This window comes from Nannospalax galili, unplaced genomic scaffold, assembly GCF_000622305.1.
Source record: "Nannospalax galili isolate Female #2095 unplaced genomic scaffold, S.galili_v1.0 scaffold550, whole genome shotgun sequence".
Lineage (NCBI taxonomy): Eukaryota > Metazoa > Chordata > Mammalia > Rodentia > Spalacidae > Nannospalax > Nannospalax galili.
In genome coordinates, this window is record NW_008329138.1 from 402,763 (window position 1) to 415,676 (window position 12,914).

A 12,914-nucleotide genomic window follows, 5' to 3' on the forward strand; every position below is an offset into this window, starting at 1 on the left:
TGTATTCCTATAGTGCTATAATTTTCTTTTAAAATATTTTTCTTAAATTCTTGAGATGAACTTTCATGTTTAGAAAAATAAATTAGTGCCTTTAGGAGTTTTTTTGATGTTGCTGTTGATTTGTGGCTACATATTCTTCAACTTGTGGAGAGGTGCTTAGTGGTTAGTGTGGTGCTTAGCACTCTTGGAATGAGTCTTTTCCTAGCTGAGGGCAGTACTGAATAGTTATATAATATTTATATTTCAGCAATTGATCAATCTGCTGAAATATAAATTATGAGGAAAATTGGGAAAGAGAGTCAGTATTTTAGTTGGGAAAATATATGTAATGTTAATCCTATAAGAAATTAGTTTACAATGATAACATATAAATCAAAATTTCTGCATAAAGTTAAACCAAGGGAACTAGGGACATTTCTCATGCAAATTCTCCTTAATCTAAATAAATGCAGGCATCTACCGGAAACTATTCAACAAGTCCGTACATGTCCAAACATTTTCATCAATATAAGTATTCAGTACTCAGTTCACACAGCTCTGCTTTGGACTTATTACCACTATTTTTGTCTTCCCATATGGGAGGGTGTAGTCTTCTTTGGAAAATCCTTTGCCACAATAATGAGTCCATATATTAAAATATGAAAACCTATGATACCTACAGCAAATATTCTTTTCTAAAGTCAGCATAGAGAGTAATGAGTTGCCTTGTGGCCACACTGGAATGTAATTGTACATTGTTCTTATGCGTCCCGCCTCCCCGTCTCCCCAGCCACTCTTGCTTCTCTCTTCCTTCCCTCAGTAGCCCACTCTGGCTTTCATGCCACATGTATTCCTCCACACCCTTTCTACTTAAGATCTCATCTTCCTCTCTCGTGCTCTCCTTTCTGCTCTCATGACTCATGTATATGAGTCATATATTCATATAAATGAATTAAGTCTAGATTCCACATATGGGTCAACATGAAGTATTTGTCTATATGAATCTGGCTTATTTTTCTTAACATTGTGATCTCTAGTTTTGGCCATTAGCCTGGAAATCTCATACAATGATTTTTTGCAGTTGAATAAAACAGCGTTGTCTAAATGTACACATTTTTATCATTTCTTCTTCAGATGAACATCTAGCTGGATCTATTTCTTAGCTATTGTGACTAATGCATCAGTAAACATGGGTGTGCATATATCTCTTCAGTATGTAGGCACAAATTACTTTGAGGATATACCAAAGGATAAATCATATGATGGTTGTATTATTTTTTTAAGGAATATCCACATTGACTTCCATAGTAGATATACTAGTTTATGTTCTTACCAAGAGTGTATGTGCTTTATTCTTTCCCTGTCAGTAGTTGATTTGCTGTGACAGCCATTCTGATCTTAAAGTTCATTTAAATTGCATTTCCATGATGGTCAAAGATTTCTAACAATTTTTCAAATATTTGTTTGTCATCTGAATTTCTACTTGTGAAAAATGTTCAGTTCATTATCCCACTTATTACTTTAGTGATTCGTTGTTTGGGTGTTTTCTTTTTCCATTTTTCATATATTGTAAATATCAATCCTGTCTGATGTATACTTGGCAGTTATTTCTTTTGCTGTACAGAAGTTTTTTAATTTTTTGAAATTGTATCTGTCAAATATTGGAGTTGTTTCCTTTGCTATTTGAGCCCTATTCAGAAAGTCTTGCATATGCTTATATTTGGAAGTGTTTTACCTATTTTCCTCTAGAATTTTTCAAGTTTCAAATCTTAAATTAATGTCCTCAATCCATTTTGAGTGCCTTTTAAAAATGTTTTAATTGGATTTTTGAGATTTTCGTACAATACTTTTTTATGGTTTAGATCCTCTGCTGCTTCTTTGATGAATGGGGAGAGGTTCACTTGTCTGTAAATATAATTGATTAATATTTAGAATACAGTGGGAATTATGTGGGTCTAGGAACGTGGCAAATGTAGTCTATTCTCTAGGATCTGTCACTTCTCTAGCCATATATATTTGGTTATTTTTACAGGACCACACATAAATTCCCTCCCATTAAGCAGACCTTAATTCCAACTATACATCTGTTGATTACCCCCAAAATAAAAGTGCCACTACCGCAGCAATAGCGATTGTCTGATGGGCCAGTCATTGCTGTTTATTAGGTTTTATGGCTGAGTAGGATCATTGATTGTTTTTCTCCCTTGTTAGCTTGCATTGTATATTCTGACATCATAAGAGCTAGTTTTCAGGGAGGAGGCTTCCAGGTCAGTTCCAGCTCCATTGCTCCAAGTCCTGTGCTTGAAGTGTAACCTGTCTTAAGCAATAGGGTCTTAACTTCAAATTGTGGAAGGTAATTAAGGGCTGTGGCAGTAGCCTGTGTTATTTTGGGAGTCTCTTGGACTATCCTTACCAGCAATTTAAAGGAAGATTTCTCCTGCCTGATAATGTGTTTTCTGTTATATAGCCTTCAGCTATTTTTCAGTATGCTTTGAATGAATATATCTCCATCTGGTTTTTCACACCATCTAAGCATCATTTATCTCACTTCTCCCTCCCCCTGTATACTCTCTCCACTCCTTTCCCACTTAACGTACCCCCTTTCCCCATTTCCCTCTTGATCATAACTGTCTCCTACAATTGCCCTCTCTTGAACTCCATCTTCTGCTTTACCACAATGGTTCCTTCCCATTTTCTCGGTGCCTGCAGTTACATTAGGATATATACTCACGCCTAAAGAAGTGGATCAAAGATCTACATGTGAGAGCATAAGTCACTTGTTTTACTGAAAATGTGTTATGCACTAAGTGTAACAGTTTCTCATTATATGTGTTTGCACACAGTTTTCATGATTCCATTTTTATTTACAATTGAGTAGAATTGCATGATGTAAATATACCACATTTTCATTATCCATTCATCGGTCAAGGGACATTTAGGTTATTTACATTTCTTAGCTACTGTGAAAAGAGTAGCACAAGTATCTCTGCAGTAGGATGAGTCTTTAGGGTATATGTCAATGAGTGGTGTAACCAGATCATATGGTGGATTGATTTTTAGATGCTTCTCTATACTGATTTTCAGAATGACTGCACCAGTCTGCAATCCCACCACCAGTGGATGAAAGTTATCCTTTCCCCACATCCATGCCAATATTTGGTGACATTTGTTCTATTAATTTTAGCACTTCTCACTAGTGTTAAATTATAAAGTGCTTTGGATTTGCATTTTCCTAATTTCTAAGGATTCCAAACAGTTTTAAAATGTTTTTTAACTATCATTACTTCTTTTGAGAGCTTTCTGCTCACATTTGCAGTCTATTTTTAAATTGATTATTTTTCTTATTGCTTCTTCATTTTTTGAGTTTTTGTATATTTTGGGTGTCAATCCTCTGTCAGATGTGGAATTGGTGAAGATTTTATCCCATTTTGCAGGCTTCCACTTCGCTGGATTGGTAGTTTGCTTTCCTGTACAGAAACTTTTTAGTTTATGTTGTCCTATTTGTTGGTTGTTTGCTGACTTTAATTCCTGAGCAACTGATGTCTGATTTAGAAAGTCCTTTCCTGCAACGACATCTTGTAGGGTATCTCCTATGTTTTCTTCTAATAGTTTCAGCATTTCAGGTTTCACGTGGAGGTACTGATACATTTGGAGTGGACTTTGTGTCATGTGATAGGTATGGGTCTAATTTCATTTTTCTACATGTGGAGATCCAATTTTTTTGAAGTTGCTTTCTTTCCTCCAGTGTGTGTTCTTGGCACCTTTGCCGAATATCAGGTGGCCATAATTGCCTGCACTCATATTTGAGTCTTCTATGTTATTCCATTGATCTACAAGTCTGTTTGGGGACCATGCTGTTTTTAAGACTATAGCTCTGTAATAGAGTTTGAGAACTGGAATGGTAATCCCCCAGCTTTTCCCTTTGTGCTCTGAATTACTTTGGCTATCCAAGGTCTTCTGTGTTTCCATATGAATTCTAGAATGAGTTTTTCTATTTATGTGAAAAAGTGTCATAGGGATTTTGATTGGGATTACACTGAATCTGAAAACTACTTTTAGTAGGATGGGCACATAAACACTCATGAAAAAGATCATCTATCATGGTTGAATAGGCTTTATTCCATAGATTTATGAATGGTTAAACACATGTAAGTCAATAGACATAATAAATCATATAAATGAATTTAAATACAAAAATCACATAATTATCCCAATAGATGTAGAAAGTTCTTTGTCAAAATCCAGTAGGCATTTACGGTAAAAGCACTAAAGAGAGTTGTACAAAAAAAAAAAAAAATACATTAACATAATTAGAACTATATGCAAGAAATTCACAGCCAATATCATTATACATTGAGAAAAACTGTAAACATTCTGAATAAAATCAGGAAAAAAGACAAGACTATGCATTCTCTCCACTTATTTTAGTGTAGAGCTTGAAACTCTACGTAGACCAATAGGACAAGAGAGGAAAATTAAAAGGGTACTAATTAGAAAACAAAAAGTCAAATTTTCCTTATTTGCCAATGATAAGATATGATACATAAAATACCCTAAAATTGTCACCAGAGAAATTCTGGAAATGATCAACTCGTTCTGCAAAGTGGCAGGTTACAAAATCAATCTCCAAAATGAATAGCCTTTCTATATGCAAATACAAGCAATCAGGGAAAGAGTTCAGGAAAACACTTCCATTCACAATAACCTTAAAAATATCTAGAGATAAACCTAATCAAAGACATGAAAGACTTGTTCAGTCTTTGAAGAGACTTTGGAAAACACAAAAAATTTGAAACAGCTCCTTGATTTCTGGACTGGTAGATTCAATTTGGTGAAAATGATCATCCTACCAAAAGTAATCCACAGATTTGTAATTCCAATCAAAATCCCTGTGACATTCTGTACATAAATAGAACTATCCACCCCAAAATTCATATGTAAACACAAGAGACCCCAGATAGTCAAACGATCCTGAGCACAAAGAGCAATACTGGGAGGATTACCATATCAGACCTCAATCTATATTACAGAGTCGTAGTCATAGGAACACAATGGTATTGGCACAAATACAGACTTGTAGATCAATAGGACAAAGGAGAAGACCCCAATATGAGTGACCACAACTACAACCACCTGACATTTGACAAAGTTGCCAGGAACATACACTGGAGGAAGGACAGCATCTCCAACAAATGATGCAGGCAAAATTGGATCTCCACTTGCAGAAGAATAAAATTAGACCTGTACCTATCACCCTGCACAAAAGCCAACTCTAAATGGACCCAATATCTCAATGTAAAGTCTGAAACACTGAAACTGTTTGAAGAAAATACAGGCATTTCCCTACATGACATAAGTGCAGGAAAGGACTTTCTATTTATTATTTTTATATTTTATTTGCTATTTTTTATTTTTTGTGTGTACGAGTGTATTGCCTACATGTACGCAAATGCACCCATGATGTGCAATGTCTGCAGAGGTCAGAGGAGGGTGTCTGATTCCCCTGAAACTAAACCTACAGACAGTAGTTAGCTGCTACCTGGGGGCTGGGAATTGAACCTGTGTTCTCTGCAAATGCAGTCAGTGCTCTTAACTGCTGAGTGACCAGCCCCTAGAAAGGTCTTTCTAAATAACACATCAGTTGCTCAGGAATTCAAGTCAATAATGACAAATGGGAATTTGTTAAACTAAAATGCTTCAGTGCAGGAAAGGAAATTACCAATCCAGTGAATTGGAAACCTAAAGAGTGGGGGGGAAATTTTACCAGTTATTCATCTGACAGATGCTTAATATCCAGAATACATAAAGAGCGCAAAAAATGATGAAGCAAGAAAACCCATGACCCATTAAAAAATGGGCTATGGTTCTAAACAGGAAGCTCTCAAAAGAAGAAATAATAGTGGTTAAGAAACATCTTGAAAATATTCAACATCTTTAGTAATTAGGGAAATGGATGTCAAAATCACTTCATGTTTTCACCTAACCCTAGTCAGAAGTACTAGAATTAACAGAACAAATGTCACCAAACACTGGCATTGATGGGGGAGTGTAACCTTCACCCATTGTTGGCGGGATTGCAACCTGGTGCAGCTACTGTGGAATTCAGCATGAATTTGTTCAGAGATGTTTGTTGCTGTTCTTTTTGCAATAGCCAAGAAACGGAAACAACCCAAATGCCACTTAATTTCTAAATAGATATTGAAAATATAGTACAATTACATAATGGAATTCTACTCAGTGGTAAAGAAAAATGAAATCATGAAAATTGCAGGCAAATAGATGGAACTAGAACCTGTTATACTAAGTGAAATAACACAGACTCAGCCAAACAAGTGGCATAGTTCTCTGTCATTGTTGGAGCTTAGTTCCAAATCTATAAATCTGAGTATACATCTTGGTATAACCGCAGGAACTGAGAAAATGGAGAGGAACCAAGGGGATAAAGGGGAAGAAGCAGCTCCAGAGTGGGGGATGGTAGAAGACAGGTGCTATTAAGGGGGAAATTGGGAAAATGGCAGCACTTTAATTGTGGAGGGAGTATTATACAAGGGTAGTGAGAAGGGAGGTAACCAATGCTTAGATGGTATGAAAAACCTGAGGGAAATTCATTAGTTCAAAGTCCTACTGAAAAATAAACATAAGATAAATATGTGAGTGCATGTATATCGCTGAAGGCTGTATGTCCCCTACCCCACCCCCCAGAAAAGAAAAAAAACTTATTTATACTGACTCTAGTGGCTCATGCCTTTAATCCCAGCACTTGTGAGGCCGAGATAGGCAGATCTCTGAGATCCCGAGGGCAAGCCTGGTCTACATAGTGAGTTCCAGGCTAGCTGTAGCTGTGGGAGACCCTGTATTAAAAACAAAACAAAACAACCATTCAAGTCAAGAGAAACCTCCCTTGAAGTTGTTGGTCAGGGTAGTTTAAGAGACTCCCAAAATAACACGGGCTATTTCCACAGTCCTTGATTGCCACCCAGAACTTGAAGATAAGACCTTATTGCTTGAAACAGCCCATACTTCTGGGACCCGGATTTGGAGCAATGGAGCTGAAACTGACCTGGAAGCCTCCTCCCTGAAGACTAACTCTCATAGTATCAAAAGTGCTACACCTGCTGCCAAGGGTGAAAGTCAACCACTGGTCCTGCCAAGCTGTAAAGCCTAATAAGCAACAATGACTTGTCCCTTAGAGTATGGCTTTTGCCATACTTTGAATCAACAGGTGTAATAGTTACTTTTCTGTTGCACTAGTGGCACTTTTATTATTATTATTCAACAGCTGTATAATTGAAACTGAGGCAGACTCAATGAGAAGAAACTCGTGTGTTGTACTGTAAAAAAAAAAAAAACAATTACTAATGACTAGAGGATTCATAGATCCTGTAAGAAATCCTACTCCTTCCCCATCCCTAGACCAACATAATTCCATACTTTATTCTATATTCACAGACAAGTATTCCTTACACTCCTCACCAAAGAAGCTTTTCACAACAGATAGAAACTATTATAGTGTTCCAGAACTGATCAAATAGAAGTAATTCAATGCAACCTCTAATACACACAATGCATTTCATAACTTTCACCATAGAAATTTCTTGTGCAGCAGATGGTGATTAACACAAAAAGCCACATTGGCCAATGTACCGAGTACAAGAGGCCATGGAGTGCTTATCCTTGAATAAGACACCTATTTCAAGTTTCTGCCTCCCAAGGCGCACGGGTCATTGAGGAAGAGGAGGCAGAAAGATTGTAAGGTGGTAGCTGACCACAAGGAAACAGGAGTTTCCAGATAGCTGCTCAATTACTCACATGAGCTGACAGCAATGCTGAGAGCGTGCACAAGTCCTATGCAAGCTCAAAGCAGAAAAATTCACAATATTGTCATGAGGAGTAGGTAAAAAGTTCCAACTAAATCTTAGGAACTTTTGACAATCCTTTCAACTGTAATAAAGAATTCATGCTTGATACACTTTAGGTATGATAACTACTCTTCAAAGCATTCCTTATTGCTATAGGTGTTATGAATTTGTGACCATAAACTCTCATTTGCTTGGTATAGTTCTTTCCATGGAATTTTCTGAAGCTTTTGCATCAATCTGTGTAGTAGTTACTTTTCTGTTGCTATAATAGAAACACCATGACCAAGGGAACTGATAAAATGAAGAGTTTATGTAGCTTACAAAGGGGCAGGAGTTTATCATGGTGGGGAGGCATTGCCAGCAGAGGTGACTGGAGCAGAAGCTAAGGGGTCACATCTTTAAGCAGGCACAGGAAACAGAGAGTGACTGGAAATCTGGCAAGGCTTAAGAACTTGCCAAGCCTGCCCCTAGTGACATACTTCCTCTAATAAGGCCACACCTTCTAGGATTTCCCCCAAACAGTGCCACCAACTGGGGGCAAAGTCTCTGGATACTTGGCACCTATTGTGGGACATTCTTATTCAAACCACAGCTGTGCTTGATATTACATACACAGGCCTTGACCCCCAAAGTGGCTTCCAGCCACTCTTGGGGCACTGCAGGGTCAATGTCACCTGAAGTACAGGGCTTCAGTACATGGAGCTGTTCCTGATGCCACAGCATGATGCTCAGAATCATCTCAAAGATCATGATGACAGCCACCACAAAGGCTGCGATGCCGATGAGGTACAGCTTCTAGGAGAAGAGCTCATGGATGTGGTAGCCGTTCTCCTGAAGCATGTTGGTGAGTATATTGCTGCCTGAGGGGCACAGGTTGTTCCTCAGCACCGAAGTGGTCAGTGTGGTCAGCGTGTTGGAGCCACAGCAGTTGAGTGTCTCATGGAAGGTCTTTATCACAGCCTGGGCATTGTTGGTGTCATTGTTCACCACCACCTGCTGAAGGGCCTGGTCGTAGAACTGCTTCATATCCTTGTCAATCTGGTCTTTGTTTACAAAGCCCCAGATGCCAGCGGCCACCTCACAGGCACATAGGATCACAAGGCAGGGCAAGAACATCCCCAGCAGGCACTGGGACTCCTGGATGGCCCTGTAGCATCCCAGGAAGCCCACAAACATCAGGGCTTCCACAGCGATGAGCTTATTCATTGATACATTGAGCTTATAGCAGCAGGCTTCCTCTCTGAAACAGAACAAAAACGAATTAATGGTGTGGTTCATATTTCATATCCTTTTCTTGCCATGTAATAATAACTGGAAATTTTAGAAAAAAGATTTGAAATTTTGCAATAAATTAAGTAATGGTTTTAAAATTATATTTAAAATGGTATATAAGACCATTTTAAATTCATTTAGGCCACAGCTGTCCAAATAATAGGAAATAAAATATCGGGTAGGTGATTATTTACATTGATTAAGAGAGCCTGCTCAGCACAAGCCATCCCCTGAAGCTTGTCCTGAACTTCTTTATTTATGTATTCTTCCCTATTCCCTTTACACTGAGGATTTTGTGAATTTTAAGCCCTAAATCAAGAGGCCAATTGTTTACGTTGCTAATTCCATCTGGTCAAAATCTTCAAAACATACTTCGTGAAAGTCTAACTTACAAAGTCTCACTCAGAAGTAGCTCTAACTGCTTTTCAGTTGAGTAGGATGAGCTTACATAGAAATGCTAATGAAAGGCAACAGCTTTAAAGAGATTGGTCTTAGTGCTCCTTCTAAGCAGAAACATCTAGGTTTTATAAAACCTGTGAAGGACAATGTTTCAGATTACCCTGATGAATAAAGCATACCAGGTCTTATTGAATTACAGACAGCTGATAGCTTAACTCATGTTTCTAGACTGCAATAAAGTGATTGATTTTGTTGATGCCAGTGAATTCTCATCTACGTATTTGGACAGTTGTTAGAGACAAGAGGTGCTTAAGCTGACAGCAGACTAAGCTTGAGGGGCATATAAGGGTTAACACATGTCAAGAGTGCAATGGCATACACAGCAAAATGCACAGAGTCAACTCAAATTCAGTGAATATGGAAATAGACTCTGCTTGCTTATTTTTTAATTATTATTTATTAATTTTATTTTATGTGTATGAATGTTTTGTCTGTGTATAAGTGCACCTGCATTGTGCAATGCTTCACAGAGACCTGAAGAGAACTGGAAATGGGGTTTCAGAGTATTGTTAGTCACGATCTGGTTGCTGGGAATTGAACCTCGGTCCTCAGGAAGAACAGCAAGTGTTCTTAGACCCTGAGCCATCTCTCCTGCGCCTAGACTGTACTTACTGAGGGGAGGGATTTCAAAGAATTACACTGTTGTATAGTCTAGTAAATATCTAAAAGAAAGGGGAAAATTAAAACACTGCCATTTTCATTTTTGTTTCTGGAAATATCCTTACGATTTAGACTATGAGAATAAAGGCACCTACAATTCCATAGTAATCTGATTTGCCAATCACTCAAACCTACTTATATTTTACTTAAATTTTCATAAAGAATTAAAAAGCAGATACTTAATACTGAAATTCATAAACGGTGACTCTAACAGTTAAATAATATGCCACCTGCCTTTCCTCTGTGTTCATCAAACTGTGACATATTTTTAAAGAAGTTATTATCCTACTGCTTTTCTTCACATTAGGCCTTCAATAGAGAAACTGTTTTAGGAGAAAATATTCTATCTCATAAAAAAGTCACACACTGTAGAAGTTTATGGAAACATCCATCTCAAACCATTAGCAAATTAAATTGGGATATTTATTTGTGAAATTATTACATGTATATATTATGGGAAAGAATAAGAAAAGACAGAGGAAATTTATGTAAAAGCTTTTTATGCAAAATTTTTCTAATTTTATAACTATTTAACTATATTTCTTACCTGTCATGCACAAAAAACTGTGGAATCATATTTAACCCAACAAATTTACTGTAATGTTTTAAGATATTGATAGTCATATCCTAGATGCAACAGATATTTTTGCAAAAAACATTCTGGAAATTGTTTCAGCATTAACCAGTATAAATTAAAAGTGGCATGATATATGCAAATCAGTTATTATGTTTATGTTTTGCTATATCCATTGTTAAGAATACATCAGCATCATTTTATGGGCCATTCTATCATGGAAAATATTCATTTGATAGATTTTAAGATCTTAAGTAACCCAGAAAATAAGGCAGATTAATTTGGACCAATTTTATAGTATTTCATTTGAATCCTTATTTTTATTTTACTCTTGTGTATGGTATAAGCTGTTAAGTGAAGATTATTAAAACAATTTTCTTTGGATATTGAAAAATTTCAAAAGCATTTATATCTTATATTATATTAAACTGTCAGTGTTATTTTACCATTTAAATGGTAATAAAATAACTATAAGAATGTGTAAACAATCAACTGGTCATTACTGAGATTTATTTCTAGAAAATCATCCTTGAAAGTGTTTTCTTTGAAGAAAACATTTGTTTTTAAATTTGTTTATGGAAGAAAATAATTTCTAAATCAAACAGTTAAAGTTTTACTTTGGGGGACCTTTAATTTTTGTAAACATCTTACAGCTTCAGAGTTCAATGCTGTGCTCCCTCTATTTTTGATTGTGGCAACCTAGTTAGTAAAATATATGTTCTTCTACAGGGACACCCTGTTTCAAAATGACCACAAAAATATATTCTTTTACTTTGGTATCATTATTTTATAACCATATTTTAAAACATGGCTTTAAACCCTCTAAAATGTTAAGAAACGTCTCTAGAGTGTTTCTGTTATGGATTAAATGACAATTGAAACAATTGTTGACTTTGTGGAAACTCTCCCTCTATAGGAGCAACATGCTTTGTGAAAATTTTCTAAAAGATTTCATGATGATTTATTATGTAAGAACGTAGATATGCTTCCAAGAGAAAACTGCATGGCACTAATTCTGTGTGTTGGTTATTGCTGGACAAGTTTCAGAGTACTGTATAAGGATACAAATAAAATATTTTATTACATATTATGAAGTTGTGGATGTTATTTATATTGTCAGGCATATGAACATTGATATTATCATTACTGGATTTCAATTTCAGCAGTAAGTGAACAAATATAAATCACACGTATATGTACTGTTGAACACTACCACTCTTTGAGCTTAAGTTTTTAAAATAAAGCTAATATCCTCCATCTGTGTGTCGTGATCTAAAAGACTGATGAAGCTCTGAATTAAAATGTTGTAGTTGATCTAAAGTGATTTATAAAATTATTAGGTGGACTTTTTTATTGTTATAGAGTAACAATTCTTAATGCTAATACTGATTAACTGAGTCAGTACCCCTACAGACCACTTTATTATTTATATTTGCAATCATATAAACCCGTACCGCTTGAGAATAGTTGAGACTGACGAAAAAAAACTATTAGAAAACATTTTAGTTTGCTTACTGAAAAGATCAACAAAGAGAGAAAACTGACTGAATTTACTATATTTTCTGGTTTGGGATATAGTATATCTCTAAAATTTTAAATGATAATCTAAATAACAAAAGGCATTACTTTGAAACAACTAAAATTCGATTACAGAGTTATAACATCATTGAGAATCACAATAGTAAAAACCAATAAATCCCAATGCACAGAGGCTTTTAAGATATCTTCTCTGGTCCACAAGATCAGTAGTTTTTGTCCTGGTGTGTAAAAGCTAATGTAGATTTTAAATAAACTAAGGCACCATACATCACACTGTAATAATTAGACAGACAAATGTCAAGCTGTCAAGTATATGTGTGTATTTAAGTGGCAAATCAAGTAGCAATAGATTGGACTCAGTTAAAGTTCTGTGGCTGCAAATGACACTTTGGTTTTTATTGGTTCCGTCACTTGCTTAACATTTCTTTCCTCCCCTCTTCCCCTCTGCTTTCCTCTCTCCTCTCAATCCCTCTTTCTCTCTTTCCTTCCATTCTTTCTTTCTTCCTCCCTTCTTCCCTTCCTCCCTCCTCCCTTCTTCCCTCCCTCCTTCCCTCCCTCCCTCCCCCTCCCTC

General features: G+C 36.3%; 1 pseudogene across 1 annotated transcript; it reads right to left on the minus strand.

Moving 5' to 3' along the window:
- Positions 1-8,527: 8,527 nt before the first annotated feature.
- LOC103734167 lies at positions 8,528-10,805 on the minus strand (annotated as a pseudogene). The gene is made up of 2 exons (XR_001872437.2): positions 10,777-10,805; positions 8,528-9,078 (listed from the first exon to the last, which is right to left on the minus strand). The product of XR_001872437.2 is annotated as a CD81 antigen pseudogene (transcript).
- Positions 10,806-12,914: the final 2,109 nt, after the last annotated feature.